This window comes from Dendrobates tinctorius, unplaced genomic scaffold (genome assembly GCF_039654945.1).
Source record: "Dendrobates tinctorius isolate UK_male_01 unplaced genomic scaffold, ASM3965494v1 ptg000094l, whole genome shotgun sequence".
NCBI classification, from domain to species: Eukaryota; Metazoa; Chordata; class Amphibia; order Anura; family Dendrobatidae; genus Dendrobates; species Dendrobates tinctorius.
Genome location: NW_027361762.1, coordinates 14,327,409 through 14,346,339, shown reverse-complemented (window position 1 = coordinate 14,346,339; position 18,931 = coordinate 14,327,409).

The following is an 18,931-nucleotide window of genomic DNA, read 5'->3' as shown; positions in this document are numbered from 1 at the left end:
GCCCTACCGTTTGGTTGAAAGTGAAGCTTTCCACGAGCTCATGGCCGACGCAGTCCAACGCTATGACCTTGCCAGTCGGCACTTCTTTTCTCGAAGAGCCATCCCATCCCTCCACCTTCATGTGAAAGATCACATTGACCATGCGCACAAGCAATCAGTGAGTGGAAAGGTGCACCTCACAACAGATACATGGTCCAGTAGGCATGGCCAGGGCCGATACGTGTCCATCACTGCGCACTGCGTTAATGTGGTGGATGCAGGCTCCACAGGGGACAACGGCGGCGGAACAGTGCTGCCTAGCCCACGGTATAGGAAACAGTTGGCTGTAGGCTTTCGACCCTCCTCCTCCTCCATAAGCGAAAGCTCGTCCACAGAGCACAGTCACACGAGCACTCCATCCGCAGCTGGCAGTGTTGCACACGAGGTGTCCCACTATCGAACAGCTAGTGGTAAGCGTCAGCAGGCTGTGTTAAAGATGATGTCTTTGGGTGACAACAGACACACCGCGGAGGTACTGGCTAGAGTTGAGCGAAACGGGTCGAAAAAATTCAAAAGTCGCCGACTTTTGGCAAAGTCGGGTTTCATGAAACGAAACCCGACCCTAGGATGAGGTCGGCCACGAGGTCGGCGACTTACGCGCCAAAGTCGCGTTTCAAAAGTTTGTTTTGCGCTCTTTTTCAGCCAATCAGGATCCACGGACACTGTGGGCAACGTGATGACCTAGGCACGGGTCACCACCATCTTTCAGAAGGGCATGCAAGTGATTGGCTTGCTTTGGTGGGCATCACAGGGGGTATAAAAGGGCGTGCACGCCGACCGCCATCTTACTTCTGCCGATCTTAGTATAGGGAGAGGTTGCTGCTGATTCTGTAGGGAGAGCGTTAGGCAGGGAAGAAGACAAAAAAACTGCTTCTGCTGCTAGCGATTTGGCCTGCACAACACACAAGTCACTGTGTGTGCAGTGCAAGGGGAGGCTATATTGTGGTGTATCAGTGGTGTTGGTTGTTGGGCTGCCTTTTAAGGCTTCCTGACACGCTGGCATTGCTGTTTACCCACTGCTCCGCAAACTGCTTTTTTAAAAGCAATCCAATCTCCCTTATCCTCTAGTCACTTTTGTCACAGCTGTGCCATCGAGCGTGTCACATAGCGCTCAGATATCAGTGGGCCTCACACAATCCACAAGTGTCCAGTGTCCAAAAGTGTACGCAGAGATTCAAAATCTCCATTATCCTCTCGTCACTTTGGTCACAGGCAGCTGTGCCATCGAGCGTGTCACATAGCGCTCAGATATCAGTGGGCCTCACACAATCCACAAGTGTCCAGTGTCCAAAAGTGTACGCAGAGATTCAAAATCTCCATTATCCTCTCGTCACTTTGGTCACAGGCAGCTGTGCCATCGAGCGTGTCACATAGCGCTCAGATATCAGTGGGCCTCACACAATCCACAAGTGTCCAGTGTCCAAAAGTGTACGCAGAGATTCAAAATCTCCATTATCCTCTCGTCACTTTGGTCACAGGCAGCTGTGCCATCGAGCGTGTCACATAGCGCTCAGATATCAGTGGGCCTCACACAATCCAAAAGTGTCCACTGTCCACAAGTGTGTGCAGAAATTCTAAATCTCCCCTGTCCTATAGACACCTTGTACCTTGTTTTACATTACTATATAGTTTGTTGGATTTTGTCTACATTTCTACCAAAAATGAGGAAGGCTGGTGGAAGAGGCCGTGGAATTGGGCGGGGGTTGGCAGCTGGTAATGATGGTGTTGGTGGTGGATCTGATGGTAGTGGCAAGAGCAAAATAGGACCGAATGCAGGAGGTGCTGACCCTGCGTCATCGTCTGGCTAAATAAGGCCTCGAACGCTTAGTTTTCTAGGAGTTGGCAAACCGCTTTTAAAGGCAGAGCATCAGGAAAAAGTTTTGTCTTACATTGCTGACTCAGCCTCCAGCTCTATCGCCTCCTCTTCTTCAGTTGTAAAAAGTAAAAGCACTGAGTCGTCATTGGAGGCTCATGTTCATGAACCACACCTTTCCTTGTGTCCTTCACCCCAACCAAGATTGAAGGATGACGCAGGCCATACTACTGATTACTCCATGGAGCTGTTTTCACATACCATGCCTGGATTATCAAGTCAAATGGTGAATTACCCAGGCCAAGATGAATCTGACATGGAGTGCACTGATGCACAGCCGCTGATGGATGATTCTGCTGGTACATTCACTCAGAGCACTACATTGTCCTCGCAGTGTACAGAGCCAGATTTTGACCCTGATGAGACTCAGGTGCCCCTTCCCGCACACTATACCACCATACACGGTGACAGAGAGAAAGGTGCACATGACATAGAAGAGGAGGTGATGGATGACCCAGTTGTTGACCCAGATTGGCATCCATTGGGGGAAGAGGGTGCTGCTTCCAATAGCTCAGATGAGGAGCATCCACAGCAGACATCGACATCGCAACAGCTGTTATCTGGCAGGCCCGGAGCACTCCAAAGACAGGTTCCAAACATCAAAAGAGTTGCTGGACAGCTTGTCCAGAGGGTCAAAAGATCACAGCGTGCTAGGCCGCAAAATGTCTGCCAAAGTAGGAAGAGTGCAGTGTGGCACTTTTTTGAACAAAATCCTCATGATCAGGCCAAGGTTATCTGTAAGAAGTGCGCAAAGACCTTTAGCCGAGGGAAAAATCTGAAAAATTTGAATACCAGTTGCATGCTTAGACATTTAACCAGCATGCACTTGCAAGCGTGGACACAACACCAAACCTCAAGTGCCACATGTGCAACTGATCACAACGAAGGTAGTCAGCAACGCTACATTGTTTCCCCCACTGTAAGCCCACCGGTTAGCACAGCAGCAAATGTTGAGGTGTCGTTGCAAGGCCACAGCAGTCAGGGAATCCCACTGTTATATCAACGAAAGACTGATTCTAGGCCATCAGAAAGAACACCAACTCCATCACCATCATCAACCCTCTCTCAGTCCGCCCTGTCCACCGCTACTTCCACCATATGCAGCTCTCAAGTCCAGCTCACCCTCCCAGACACTATGAGTAGGTCAAGAAAGTACTCAGTCTCTCATCCACGTACACTGGGTTTGAACGCCCACATTGCCAAACTAATCTCGTTTGAGATGATGCCCTTTCGGTTGGTGGAAAGCACAGCTTTCCGCGAACTCATGGCCTATGCAGTACCACGCTATGACCTACCCAGTCGCCACTTCTTCTCTCGCAAAGCCATCCCAGCCCTCCACCATCATGTGAAAGACCGCATTGTCCATGCACTCAAGCAGTCAGTGAGCGGAAAGGTGCACCTCACAACTGATGCATGGTCCAGTCGGCATGGCCAGGGCCGTTACGTGTCCATCACTGCGCACTGGGTTAATGTGGTGGATGCAGGGTCCACAGGGGACAGCGGTGGTGGGACAGTGCTGCCTAGCCCACGGTATAGGAAACAGTTGGCTGTAGGCGTTCGACCCTCCTCCTCCTCCTCCTCCTCCAGAAGCGAAAGCTCGTCCACAGAGCGCAGTCGTACGAGCACTCCATCTGCAGCTGCCACTGTTGCACACGATGTGTCCCCCTATCGAGCAGCTAGTGGAAAGCGTCAGCAGGCTGTGTTGCAGATGATGTGTTTGGGCAACAGACACACCGCCGAGGTGCTGGCCGAGTACTTGAAGCGACAAACTGAGTCATGGCTGGGCAGTGTACATCTTGAGGCAGGCAAGGTAGTTAGTGGTAACGGCCGTAATTTTGTGGCAGCCATAGCCCTTTCAAAACTCAGCCACATACCTTGCTTGGCTCACACCTTGAACCTGGTGGTGCAGTGCTTCCTCAAAAATTATCCGGAGTTAACAGCCCTGCTCCAGAAGGTGCGCAGACTGTGCGCGCACATCCGCCGGTCGCCTGTACACTCCGTTCGTATGCAGAAGCTGCAGCGATTGCTCCACCTTCCCAACCACCACCTCATTATCGACATTGCAACAAGGTGGAACTCCACCCTGCACATGGTGGAGCGGCTGTGCGAGCAGAGGCAGGCCATAATGCATTTGTGGGAGGATACACGGCCAGGCACTTTGAGAGCAGACATGGAGTTGACAGGCGTGCAGTGGTCGAAGCTGAAAGACCTTTGTAAAGTCCTTCAGTGTTTTGAGGAATGCACACGGCTGGTAAGCACAGACGACGCCATCCTAAGCATGAGCATCCCACTTATGCGTCTGCTCATGCAAACTTTGACGCACCTTAAGGAGCAGGCGTCTGCAGCCAATGTTGATGAGGAGGAAGAGGAGGAGGAGGGAATCCTTGATGACATTCAGCCATTGTCTGCTCAGGGACCTCTCCTGGACGAGGTGGAGGAAGAAGAGGAGGAGGATGATGATGGGGATGATTACTTAGGGGAGGAGGATGCATCTCGTGGGGCAAGTGAAAATGTTGGCGTGGCAAGGTCTGGTACAGGGTTTGTGCGTGACTGGAGGGATGTGGATTTGCCAGAAAGTGCTCCTCCAACCAGCACTCGCAGTGCATCATTGACACCGGGAACATTGGCCCACATGTCAGATTATGCCTTGCGGATCCTAAAAAGGGACCCCCGCATTGCCAAAATGATGAACGATGACGACTACTGGTTGGCCAGCATCCTGGATCCACGCTTTAAAGGCAAATTACAAAACATCATGCCACAGGAGAACCTTGACCTAATATTGGCTAATAAACAAGCAACTCTGGTAAATCGGTTGCTTGAGGCATTCCCAGCACACAGCAGCGGTGATGGTTCTCACACGAGCCGTACGGGCCGGGGGCAGCTTGGCAGAGGTGTTCGTGGTGCACACAGCAGAAGTGGCGTTGGAGACAGGGGTTTCATGACAATGTTGTGGACTGATTTTTCAAATACCGCTCACACAACTGGTAATACTGCATCGATGGAAAGTGACAGGAGACAGCAGTTGTCAACTATGGTTACAAACTACTTTTCCTCCCATATCGATGTTCTCCCACACAGGTCATTCCCCTTTGACTATCGGGCCGCTAAACTGGACACCTGGCCTGAATTGGCCCAATATGCCTTACAGGAGCTCGCTTGCCCAGCTGCAAGTGTGCTATCGGAAAGAGTCTTCAGTGCAGCTGGATCAATCCTGACAGAAAAAAGGACCCGTCTGTCAACCCAAAATGTGGATGATCTAACCTTCATTAAAATGAACCACGCATGGGTTTCCAAGGATTTTGTCCCACCTTCCCCTGATGACACATAGGGTGACAGAAAAATGGCTTGCTTTGGTCCACCTCTTCCTGGTACTTCACCTATTTCGCCTTTTGCATCAGCTGAATGTCCAACATCAACATATGCCACTTTCTAAAACTCCCTAACTGTGCTGCCTCCCCCCCCATGGCCGGGGTAACCACCTAGCGCACGACACCGTGCGAGTGCCGTTGCCCTGGACAGGTGGGTAGGCCGACTCTTGGGCGCGGGCACTGGCACAGGGTCCCTCATAGTGCAATCAAGTGTCTGACGGTGGTGGTGCACACCCGCCGTCAGACACACCGCTGTACTATGAGGGGCCCAGTGCCAGTACCGACGCCCACGAGTGGGCCCCCCTTGCTTGGGCAGGGCCCCAGCATTTGCAATCTTTACCTCTCCCTGCTCCTTCGCTGTGTAATCTGGGCCGTCAAATCCATACTGTGCCTGACACCGTCTGAGCCTGCCTCCTGAGACATATTTTGAATGTGTACGCTATCCATACATGTTATCCAGGGATACGGTACCCTTTCTAACCTTTGTGCAATGACGTGCAATCCATACTGGGCCTAACACCGTCTGAGTCTGCCTCATGCTGTATAGACATATATTTTGAATGTGTACGCTATCCATACATGTTATCCAGGGATACGGTACCCTTTCTAACCTTTGTGCAATCACGTGCAATCCATACTGGGCCTAACACCGTCTGAGCCTGCCTCATGCTGTATAGACATATATTTTGAATGTGTACGCTATCCATACATGTTATCCGGGGATACGGTACCCTTTCTAACCTTTGTGCAATCACGTGCAATCCATACTGGGCCTAACACCGTCTGAGCCTGCCTCATGCTGTATAGACATATATTTTGAATGTGTACGCTATCCATACATGTTATCCAGGGATATGGTACCCTTTCTAACCTTTGTGCAATGACGTGCCATCCATACTGGGCCTAACACCGTCTGAGCCTGCCTCATGCTGTATAGACATATATTTTGAATGTGTACGCTATCCATACATGTTATCCAGGGATACGGTACCCTTTCTAACCTTTGTGCAATGACGTGCAATCCATACTGGGCCTAACACCGTCTGAGCCTGCCTCATGCTGTATAGACATATATTTTGAATGTGTACGCTATCCATACATGTTATCCGGGGATACGGTACCCTTTCTAACCTTTGTGCAATCACGTGCAATCCATACTGGGCCTAACACCGTCTGAGCCTGCCTCATGCTGTATAGACATATATTTTGAATGTGTACGCTATCCATACATGTTATCCGGGGATACGGTACCCTTTCTAACCTTTGTGCAATCACGTGCAATCCATACTGGGCCTAACACCGTCTGAGCCTGCCTCATGCTGTATAGACATATATTTTGAATGTGTACGCTATCCATACATGTTATCCAGGGATACGGTACCCTTTCTAACCTTTGTGCAATCACGTGCAATCCATACTGGGCCTAACACCGTCTGAGCCTGCCTCATGCTGTATAGACATATATTTTGAATGTGTACGCTATCCATACATGTTATCCGGGGATACGGTACCCTTTCTAACCTTTGTGCAATCACGTGCAATCCATACTGGGCCTAACACCGTCTGAGCCTGCCTCATGCTGTATAGACATATATTTTGAATGTGTACGCTATCCATACATGTTATCCGGGGATACGGTACCCTTTCTAACCTTTGTGCAATGACGTGCAATCCATACTGGGCCTAACACCGTCTGAGCCTGCCTCATGCTGTATAGACATATATTTTGAATGTGTACGCTATCCATACATGTTATCCAGGGATACGGTACCCTTTCTAACCTTTGTGCAATGACGTGCAATCCATACTGGGCCTAACACCGTCTGAGCCTGCCTCATGCTGTATAGACATATATTTTGAATGTGTACGCTATCCATACATGTTATCCGGGGATACGGTACCCTTTCTAACCTTTGTGCAATCACGTGCAATCCATACTGGGCCTAACACCGTCTGAGCCTGCCTCATGCTGTATAGACATATATTTTGAATGTGTACGCTATCCATACATGTTATCCAGGGATACGGTACCCTTTCTAACCTTTGTGCAATCACGTGCAATCCATACTGGGCGTGAGAACGGCTGGCGAGCTGTTAAGCAAGCTACAGCACCTGTCCAGACAAGTACAGGGATTCCCTAGCGAGGAGACTTATTTGATTGTTTTCAATGTTGGGACAGCAATTTTTGGGGAGCACTATACTCTGGAGAATGATAGATGGGGCCCACCATACACTGGAACATTCCAAAGGTGGACATCAGACACTGGAGCAGCATTTACAGGGCCCATTATACACTAGAGCATTAGAAATGGGGCCCATTATGTTTGGAGCATTATTTGGGCCCATAAGACAGTGGAGCTTCATCCATGGGGACCAACATATACTGTAGCATTATGTGGAGCTCATCATATACTGTTTCAAACATTATATGGGACCAATGATTCTGTATGGAGAAATAGATGGGCCTCGTCATGAGATGTAAAAAGTGAGGTATTTTTCATTGTACTATACCGCTATTTATCTGCCGTATCGGAGCATGATGAGTTGTGGTATGTGTTAAAGGGGCGCTCTTTCGCCCAGGGCACATGAAAACCTGCAGCCAGCCCTCCCCCCCCACAACTTTAGCCAAATAACCCCCATTTTTCAGTGCGTAACTTATATTATGAAGTTAATTAAGGTTGACAAGCTTAAGTAAGAAGAATTGATGCTTTTGACATTCAAATGGGCACTGTAGGTGTGTTTCCTGTCCTCCTCTCACTGCCGACTTTTATTCCCCATTGACTTACATTGGGTTTCGTGTTTCGGGACGACCCCGACTTTTCCCTATAATCGGACGATCTTGCTCGACCCGACTTTTGGAAAAGTCGGGTTTCACGAAACGAAACGCGACCCTAAAAAACCAAAAGTCGCTCAACTCTAGTCCCCACATATATTTATACATTGTAATAAGATCACCCCTAAGCCTTCGATTCTCCAAACTAAATAACCCCAAGTGTAATAACCTGTCTTGGTATTGCAGACCCCCTAGTTCCCTAATAACCTTGGTCGCTCTTCTCTGCACCCGCTCCAGTTCAGCTATGTCTTTCTTATACACCGGAGACCAGAACTGTACACAGTATTCTAAGTGTGGTCGCACTAGTGACTTATATAGAGGTAAAATTATGTTCTCCTCATGAGCATCTATGCCTCTTTTAATGCATCCCATTATTTTATTTGCCTTTGCAGCAGCTGCTTGACTTTGGCCACTAAATGTGAGTTTGTCGTCCACCCATACACCCAGGTCTTTTTCAGTGACTGTTTTGCCCAGTGTTTTACAATTAAGCACATAATTATACAACTTGTTCGTTCTACCCAAGTGCATGACCTTACATTTATCCCCATTAAAGCTCATTTGCCATTTATCAGCCCAAGATCCTAGTTTACATAAATCCTCCTGTAATATAAAATTGTCCTCCTCTGTATTAATTACCCTGCAGAGTTTAGTGTCATCTGCAAATATTGAAATTCTACTCTCTATGCCCCCTACAAGGTCATTAATAAATATGTTAAAAAGAAGCGGGCCCAAAACTGACCCCTGTGGCACCCCACTGCTAACCGTGACCCAGTCCGAGTGTGCTCCATTAATAACCACCCTTTGTTTCCTATCCCTGAGCCAGCTCTTAACCCACCTACACATATTTTCCCCTATCCCCATTGTTCTCATTTTATGTATCAACCTTTTGTGTGGCACCGTATCAAAAGCTTTTGAAAAGTCCATGTACACCACGTCCACTGCATTCCCTTGGTCCAGTCCGGAACTTACCTCTTCATAAAAGCTTATCAGATTAGTCTGACAGGAACGGTCTCTTGTAAACCCATGTTGATATTGGGTCATAAGGTTATTCTTCTCCAGATACTCCAGTATAGTATCTCTTAGAAAATCCTCCAGGATTTTACCCACAGTTGAGGTTAAACTTACTGGCCTATAATTTCCAAGTTCAGTTTTTGTCCCCTTTTTGAATATTGGCACCACATTTGCTATACGCCAGTCCTGTGGTACAGACCCTGTTATTATGGAATCTTTAAAGATTAAAAATAGTGGTCTATCTATGACTGTGCTTAATTCCTGCAGTACTCGGGGGTGTATCCCATCCGGGCCTGGGGATTTGTCAATTTTAGTGATTTGTAGACGCCGCCGTACTTCCTGCTGGGTTAAGCAGGTGACATTTAATGGAGAATTTTTATCCCTGATCATGTTATCCGTCATGGGATTTTCTTGTGTAAATACTGTTGAAAAAAAGTCATTTAGCATATTGGCTTTTTCCTCATCCTCATCCACCATTTCACCCAGACTATTTTTAAGGGGACCAACACTATCATTTTTTAGCTTCTTACTATTTATGTAGTTAAAGAATATTTTGGGATTATTTTTACTTTCTCTGGCAATGAGTCTCTCTGTCTCAATCTTTGCTGTCTTGATTTGCTTTTTACAGAATTTATTTAAACTTCTGTATTTATTTAATGCCTCATCACTACCTACTTGCTTTAATTCTCTAAATGCTTTATTTTTATCTCTTATTGCGCCCCTTACAGCTCTATTTAGCCATAGTGGTTTCCTCCTATTTCTCGCATGTTTATTCCCATACGGTATATATTGTGCACAGGTCCTATTCAGGATGCTAATAAACGTCTCCCATTTTCTTTGTGTATTTTTATGTCTCAGGATATCGTCCCAGTTAATTGCACCAAGATCATCTCTCATCCGTTGGAAATTTGCCTTCCTGAAGTTTAGTGTCCTTGTAACCCCTCTACTACACAGCTTATTAAAGGATACATGAAAACTTATTAATTTGTGATCACTATTACCCAAGTGACCCTCAACCCTTACATTTGATATGCGGTCTGGCCTGTTGGTTAATATTAGGTCTAGCAGTGCCCCCCCTCTTGTTGGGTCCTGAACCAGTTGTGAAAGGTAATGGTCTCTCACAGTAGTCAAAAACCTATTACCTTTGCTGGAACTGCAGGTTTCGGTTCCCCAATGTATTTCAGGGTAGTTGAAGTCCCCCATAATAATGACTTCTCCTTGAGTCTCTGCTTCATCTATTTGCTTTATGAAGATATTCTCTGTAGCTTCCATTATTTTTGGAGATTTATAACAAACCCCTATCAGTAATTTATTATTTTTCCCCCCTCCCCTTATCTCTACCCACAGGGACTCTACATTTTCATTAGATTCATATATATTATCACGAAGGATGGGTTTTAAGGATGATTTTACATATAAACACACGCCTCCCCCTCGCTTATTTGTACGGTCATTTCTGAACAGACTATAGCCCTGTAAATTAACAGCCCAGTCATGGCTCTCATCCAGCCATGTCTCAGATATCCCCACCATGTCATAATTATGTTCCAACAACATTAACTCCAATTCCTCCATTTTGTTGGCGAGACTTCTGGCATTAGTATACATGCACTTTATGTATCTCTCTGTACCTCTATTCTTTCTTAAATTATTAACTGTTCTAACCCCACCCCCCATGCCACCTCCACCCCCAATGTCATTATTTGTGCCCAGGTCTCTATCTGCACTGTCTTCCCCTCCTATAAAAGGAATACCCTCCCCCCCGTCCCTAGTTTAAACACTCCTCCAACCTTCTAGCCATTTTCTCCCCCAGCACAACTGCACCCTCCCCATTGAGGTGCAGCCCGTCCCTAGCGTAGAACCTGTAGCCAACTGAGAAGTCGGCCCAGTTCTGCAGGAACCCAAACCCCTCCTTCCTACACCAATTCCTGAGCCACTTATTAACCTCCCTAATCTCCCGTTGCCTCTCTGGCGTGGCACGTGGTACAGGAAGTATTTCCGAAAATACCACCTTGGAGGTCCTTGCTTTAAGCTTACAGCCTAATTCCCTGAAATCATCTTTAAGGACCTTCCACCTACCTCTAACTTTGTCATTTGTGCCAATGTGCACCATGACCGCTGGATCCTCTCCAGCCCCTCCCAGTAATCTGTCAACCCGATCAGCGATGTGTTTGACTCGAGCGCCAGGTAGGCAGCACACCGTTCGACGATCCCTGTCTTTGTGACAGATTGCCCTATCTGTTCCCCTAATAATTGAGTCTCCCACTACCAGAACCTGTCTGGCCTGCCCTGCTCTCCTATTTCCCCCCTTACTGGAGCAGACACTCCTCCGGCTTTCAGAGGACATGCCTTGCTGCAGCAGTGCTACTCCTGCACTAACACTCCCCTCATCTGCCAACTTAGCAAACTTATTGGGGTGTGCCAGATCAGGACTAGCCTCCCTGGTGCTCTTCCCTCTACCCCGCCTTCTAACTGTCACCCAGCTAGCTGCTTCATTGTCCTGCAGCTCCAACCTAGCATCCCCCCCCTCATCTATCCCATTGAGCGTCTGCTCAGTGAGTAGAAGACTCCTTTCCATATTGTCTATGGATCTCAGTGTTGCCAGCTGCACATTTAGATCCAGTATCTGGGCTTCCAAATGCACAACGTGCTCACATCTTGCACAGCAGTATGCACCCTCGACCGGCTGTTCAATTATTTCATACATGCGGCAAGACGTGCACTGGATGGCATTGGCAATAGTGGAGCACATCCTAATGGGGATTGCACCAGACAATAAGATAAGCAAAAATAAATTAAAAAAAAAAAAGTATTAATATAACAGCAATTCAGTAAGACCTCCCTTGGAAACTCCCTGAATCTAAAGTCACTGAATTTCAAGTCACACACTTACCACAGTTCGCACTTACGCTCAGGTCACACTCAGCTCGTTCACACTTGCTCAGGCAGAAGATTTAAAAGAGTTTTTTTTTTTTTTTATGTACCTCTTGGGTGACTATTATGTAATCTAGAAAAAAAAGGGGGACACAATCACTATAGAAAATAAATAAATGAACCACAACAAACACGTTGTGTACCATAGGTCAGGTTAAGACTCTGAGAAAAAACATGTAGAAACATCAGAATACAACGTGATTGGACAGACTAATATCAAAGGAGAAGGGAATCCCAATGTTAGTATTGTACCAATATTATGTAGTGCACTGTGGATGAATCCTACTTCCTAATAACAGATCTCATATTCTCTATTAGGCCCTAATGGTGTTAGAGTCTGCAAGGTATGAATCCAAAAGGATTCACGCTCCTTTAACCGCTTGATCCTATCACCACCCCTTCTAGATAATGACACCTGATCTATCACTTGGTACCTCAACTGGGCAACTGAATGGCCACATGATAGGAAATGAGCTGGTATAGGTAATAAAGTATGTTCACATCTAATGGTGGATTTGTGTTGAGAGATGCAGTCACGGATATGCTGGGTGGGACATTTAATGAAATAAACTACGTAAGAAGACTCACAAGTAAAATACCAATTGATAGAATAGCGCTGTCCCATTTGAGGATGTGTAAAAAAATTACCTTTAGTTACATTTGAACACTGTAGACACCCCAAACAAGGAAACGTACCATTACGAGGAGCAGTGGCGGATTAAGTGGACTATGGGCCCGGGGCTGTTCATAAAACCTGGGCCCCTGTACCCCCCTTCCCACCTGAGCGCTGCGGTCCCCGTGCGGGAATTGACAGCCGTACGGACCGCAGCACTTGGTTTGCTGCGGGTCCATACGGAAAACCCGCCACCATTCCACCACGTGTGGACATGGCCTAAAAAGACGTTGCACATAAGCTGTAGGCCTACGGCCAATACGCACAAAATCGCCCAACGTGATCCTGGCCATAGGGGATCCACTTTAATGTCCCCACTTTAATTTGAAGTCCCCTTACTTCATCCATTGCAGTCCCCTATCACCCACTCACTTCATCTGCAGTGCCGCTTCATCATTTGCAGCCCCTTATCCCCCCTTCCATTTCATCATGTGCAGTCCCCTTCCCCCCCAACTTCATGTGCAGCCCCACTCCCCCATCATCATGTGCAGTTAATTTTACCCCCACATCATGTGCAGTCCCCCTTACCCCCACTTCATGTGCAGTGCCCCTTACCCCCAATTCATCATGTGCAGTCCCCCTTACCCCCAATTCATCATGTGCAGTCCCCCTTACCCCCAATTCATCATGTGCAGTCCCTCTTACCCCCAATTCATCATGTTCAGTCCCACTTACCCCTTAATTCATCATGTGCAGTTCCCCTTACCCCCAATTCATCATGTGCAGTCCCACTTACCCCTTAATTCATCATGCGCAGTCCCACTTACCCCTTAATTCATCATGTGCAGTCCCACTTACCCCTTAATTCATCATGTGCAGTCCCCCTTATCCCCCACTTCATCATGTGCAGCCCCACTTATCCCCCACTTCATCATGTGCAGCCCCACTCACCCCCCTTCATCATATGCAGCCCCACTCACCCCCCCTTCATCATATGCAGCCCCACTCACCCCCCCTTCATCATGTGCAGCCCCACTCACCCCCCTTCATCATGTGAAGCCCCCACTCATCCCCCCTTCATCCTGTGAAGCCCCCACTCACCCCCTTCATCCTGTACAACCCCAGTCACCCCCGTCATCATATACAGCCCCCAGTCACCCCCCCGTCATCATATACAGTCCCCAGTCACCCCCGTCATCATATACAGCCCCCAGTCACCCCCCTTCATCATATACAGGCCCCAGTCACCCCCCGTCATCATATACAGCCCCCAGTCACCCCCCTTCATCATATACAGGCCCCAGTCACCCCCCCTTGTTCATATACAGTCCCCAGTCACCCCCCTTCATCATATACAGGCCCCAGTCACCCCCCCTTCATCATATACAGGCCCCAGTCACCCCCCCTTCATCATATACAGGCCTCAGTCACCCCCCCTTCATCATATACAGGCCCCAGTCACCCCCCTTCATTGTGTACAGCCCCCACTCACCCCCTCCCCCATTTAATTCATTTTATAGATAAAAAAAAATTAAAAAATTTCCCCATACTTACCTCACAGCCGGCTCGCTCCCCAGCAGCGCCTCTGCTTTCAGCATCCTCCGGGACATGTCGGCGCGTGCACGATGACGTCATCGCGCACGCCCGACATCTGACCCGGAAGTACAGCCGGAGGGAGCCGGAGCTGAGCAGCCGTCAAGGTGACGGCCGTGCACAGCTCCCGGCCCCTCATAGAATGTGACGCGGGCGGCTGTCTGCTGCCGGCGGCGTCACAGCACAGGGCACGGCCAGCCCTGTACAGGTGCTGGGGGAGCGGTCCGGGGGGCATTTGCCTCTCTGCCACCCGGCCCAGCCCGCCCCTGCCACTGGGCCCCCAAAAAACCTTGGGCCCGGGGCGACCGCCCCATCCGCCCCTATTAAGATCCGCCATTGACGAGGAGCATTTAGTGTTCATTGAATAGATTCTTTTTGATTAGAACCAACATCAGCCCTTACTAATAAATTCTTAATGTTATTAGGTCTTTTGTAGCACATGATGGGTCTGGACAAAAACTCCGGGGTATTGGGATATGAGTCTTTAAGTATGTCCCAATGCTTAAAAATACATTGATTAATGAGTAGTGTTGAGCGATATCTTCCGATATCGGGAAATTTTGGATCGGATTGGATCGGACCGATACCCAAAAAGTATCGGATATCGCCGATTCCGATACCGGAAACCAATGCAAGTCAATGGGACAGAAATATCGGAATGAAAATAAACCCTTTCTTTCCTTGTAGGTTAATTCTACATGAAAGAAAACAACTAAGAATAATGTAGAATGTATTGGGGGAGGTGGAGGAGACATTAAAGGCATAGAGGTTTAGCCCAATCAAATGTAATAGAAGGAATTAATTTTTTTTTTTTAAGAAGTTCGGAGTTACAAAGATATTGACTATGTTAACCTTTTTTATATTTTGTCACATATGTATGTTTCACTACTTCCATGCTCTTCACCTTCTTTTTTACTTCTCCTACACTCTCTCCTTCTTGATTCTCAGCAGGAGCAGCATCTTTTTCATCAACTTCTTCACCTTATTCATCTTCTTCTTCACCTTCTTCCTATTATTCTTTTTATTTTACATTCTTCATATTCTTCAACTATTATTCTTCTTCATATTCTACTTCTTCTTCTTCATCATATTCTTATTTGTGACAGGCATTCCTGTACTTGTTATCTATAAAAGTTTGAAGATTACACCTTCCGTTCTGCCTGTCACAAAAGATTTACAACAGGATTTGTCCGCGTTCAGTTTGGCCTGCAGCAGCAGGCATTTTCCAGGGGCACCACGAGGAGGAACGGACTCACCCCCATACACTGCTTAGTCTTCTTCTGCATATAATTTGGATATCTTTTGCTCTGATTTTTAGTCTTATGCTTAATGTTCTTCTGCTTTTTGTTCTTCTGCTCTTTGCTCTTCTGCTTCTTTGTATTCTGCTTCTTGGTCTTCTGTCTCTTGTTGTTCTGTATCTTGGTGGTTGTCTTCATGTTCTTTGTCCTCTTGGTCATCTTCTTCAGGGTCATCTTTTTGGTCTTCTGTTAGGAATGAGTCACCGAGGAGGAAAAACAAAAACAAGCTGAGCCCCAGAAAACCAGAGAGGTTGGTAACTAAGCGGATTGCAGACCCCTGATCCTATCCACACAACTAGCAGTAGCCGTGGAGCGTGCCTACGATGATTCTAGACGCCTCGTCACAGCTGGAGAACTAAATAAGCCTAAAGCAAGAAAAGGGGAAATCTAAACTGCCCCAGAGCAGACCCCAAAGCAATAGACAGCCCCCAAACATGCAATGACGGTGAGACAAGATGAAAACACAAACACAGATAGAAAAATAGGCTGAGCAAACAATGGGGCCCACACTAACTAGAAAGGACAAGAAAGGAAAGATGCTGTCTGCAATCATGCACAAAACCCTGCCAAAAAATGTCCAACACTTTCTGATAATAAAAAACCCTGAAGTCGCTAGACTTCAATTCCCTATATCAGCACTCTGGTATATTCTGAAGACAGAGCAAAAAGAGAGCAATCTGATCAGGGACAAAAAGCAAACTGGCATAAACAGAGACATAAGAATAGAAATTCAGCACAGCCCAAGCAGGGGCTGGCTGACCACAAAAACTGAGTAAACCAGACCAAATCTCATGTGAAAATTAGCAGAGCACACTTAGCTTCAGCAGGCAGGAACAGAACTGAAAACCAGAACCTCAGGGCAGGAGAAAATTAGGTATAAATTTACGATAAAAATTAGCAAAACCCAAAAACTTCTGGAGAGCCTTCAAAGAAGTGGGCCGAACCCAATCATAAATGGCCCGCACCTTGGCCGGGTCCATTTCAATACTTGACGGAGACAAAATAAATCCCAAAAATGAAATCCTCTGTACACCAAAAAGGCATTTCGATCCCTTAACATACAGGGTATTCTCCCTCAAAATCCGGAACACAGTCCGAACATGTTCCACATGAGAATCCCAATCACTGGAAAAGATCAGAATATCATCCAAATAGATGATCAAAAACGTATCCACAAAGTCCCGGAAAATATCATTCATGAAGGATTGGAAGACAGAAGGGGCATTAGTGAGCCCAAAAGGCATCACCAGGTACTCAAAATGTCCTTCCGGAGTATTAAACGCCATCTTCCATTCATCTCCATTCTTGATGTGAATAAGATTATATGTCCCCCTGAGGTCAAGCTTAGTAAACCAGCAGGCACCTTTAACTCTGGAGAATTAATCAGAAATCAGGGGTAACGGATACTGATATTTAACCGTAATCTTGTTAAGGGAACGATAGTCAATACAAGGCCTTAATGAACCATCTTTCTTAGCCACGAAAAAAAACCCAGCACCTAAGGGTGAAGAAGATGATCTAATATGACCCTTCTCCAACGACTCCTTAATATAAGATCGCATAGCCTCGTGTTCAGGTACAGATAAGTTGAAAATCCGACCCTTGGGAAATTTACACCCAGGCCTCAACTCAATTGCACAGTCATAACTCCTATGAGGAGGCAGGGACGTAGACTTAATCTCACTAAATACATCATAAAAATCAGCCAAATAGTCAGGAGCATCATGAGACTGGGGAGAGGTGGAGAAAACAGGAGTGTCACCAAGAGCACACCGACAGCCCCAACTCACCACAGACACAGATTTCCAATCCAAAACTGGATTATGGATTTGCAACCAGGGGAAACCCAGAACAATAGTATCATGCAAATTATGCAGTACTAAAAATCTACAATTTTCCTGGTGGTCTGGGGCGACCTGCATTATCACCTGGGTCCAAAACTGAGGTTTATTCTCCGCCAAAGGAGTAGCATCAATGCCCCTCAAAGGAATAGGCATCCGCAGAGGTATCATGGGAAAACCACAACGTTTAGCAAAATCCAAATCCATCAGATTCAAAGCCGTTCCTGAATCCACAAAAGCCTTGGTGGAAAATGTGGATAAGGAGCAGATCAGAGTAATTGCCAAAAGAACCTTAGGTTGTACACCACCCACAGCAAATGTGTGTGCAAAACGTTTCTCTCGTTTAGGGCAGACAGAAATTATATGAGAGGCATCTCCACAGAAAAAACACAGCTTATTGCGCCTTCTATACTCCTGACGTTGCACCCTAGACAAAACTCTATCACATTGCATAGGTTCAGACATTTGTTGAAAAGGTGGCAACACCTCTCGTGTAGTTTTACGTTCACGTAAACGCCGATCAACTTGATTGGCTAATGACATAGAATCGTCAAGACCAGAGGGAACAGGAAATCCCACCATAATATCTTTTACGGTTTCTGATAAACCCTTGCGAAAGAGAGCTGCCAAGGCACCATCATTCCATGTAGTAAGGACTGCCCACTTTCGGAATTTTTGACAGTATAACTCTGCAGAATCCTGACCCTGGTTCAATGCCAATAGGGCTTTCCCAGCTTGATCAATAGCATTAGGTTCATCATACAACAACCCCAAGGCTTGAAAAATTGCATCCACATTAGTCAGAATAGGATTTTCAGGTGTCAAAGAAAACGCCCAATCCTGGGGATCGCCACGCAGCAAGGAGATGACAATTTTAACCTGCTGCGCAGAGCTCCCCGATGAGTTAGGCTTCAAGGCAAGAAATAATTTACAATTATTCTTAAAATTCAAAAATTTAGACCGATCCTCAGAAAACATATCAGGAGTAGGGATTTTTGGTTCAACAGCATGTGATTGAGCGAGATAGGCGGAAATTCCCCGCACTTCAGCAGCGAGCTGTTCCACACGATCAGACAATTGCTTAATCTCCGCGTTCAGTTTGGCCTGCAGCAGCAGGCATTTTCCAGGGGCGCCACAAGGAGGAACGGACTCACCCCCATACACTGCTTAGTCTTCTTCTGCATATAATTTGGATATCTTTTGCTCTGATTTTTAGTCTTATGCTTAATGTTCTTCTGCTTTTTGTTCTTCTGTTTTTTGCTCTTCTGCTTCTTTGTATTCTGCTTCTTGGTCTTCTGTCTCTTGTTGTTCTGTATCTTGGTGGTTGTCTTCATGTTCTTTGTCCTCTTGGTCATCTTCTTCAGGGTCATCTTTTTGGTCTTCTGTTAGGAATGAGTCACCGAGGAGGAAAAACAAAAACAAGCTAAGCCCCAGAAAACCAGAGAGGTTGGTAACTAAGCGGATTGCAGACCCCTGATCCTATCCACACAACTAGCAGTAGCCGTGGAGCGTGCCTACGATGATC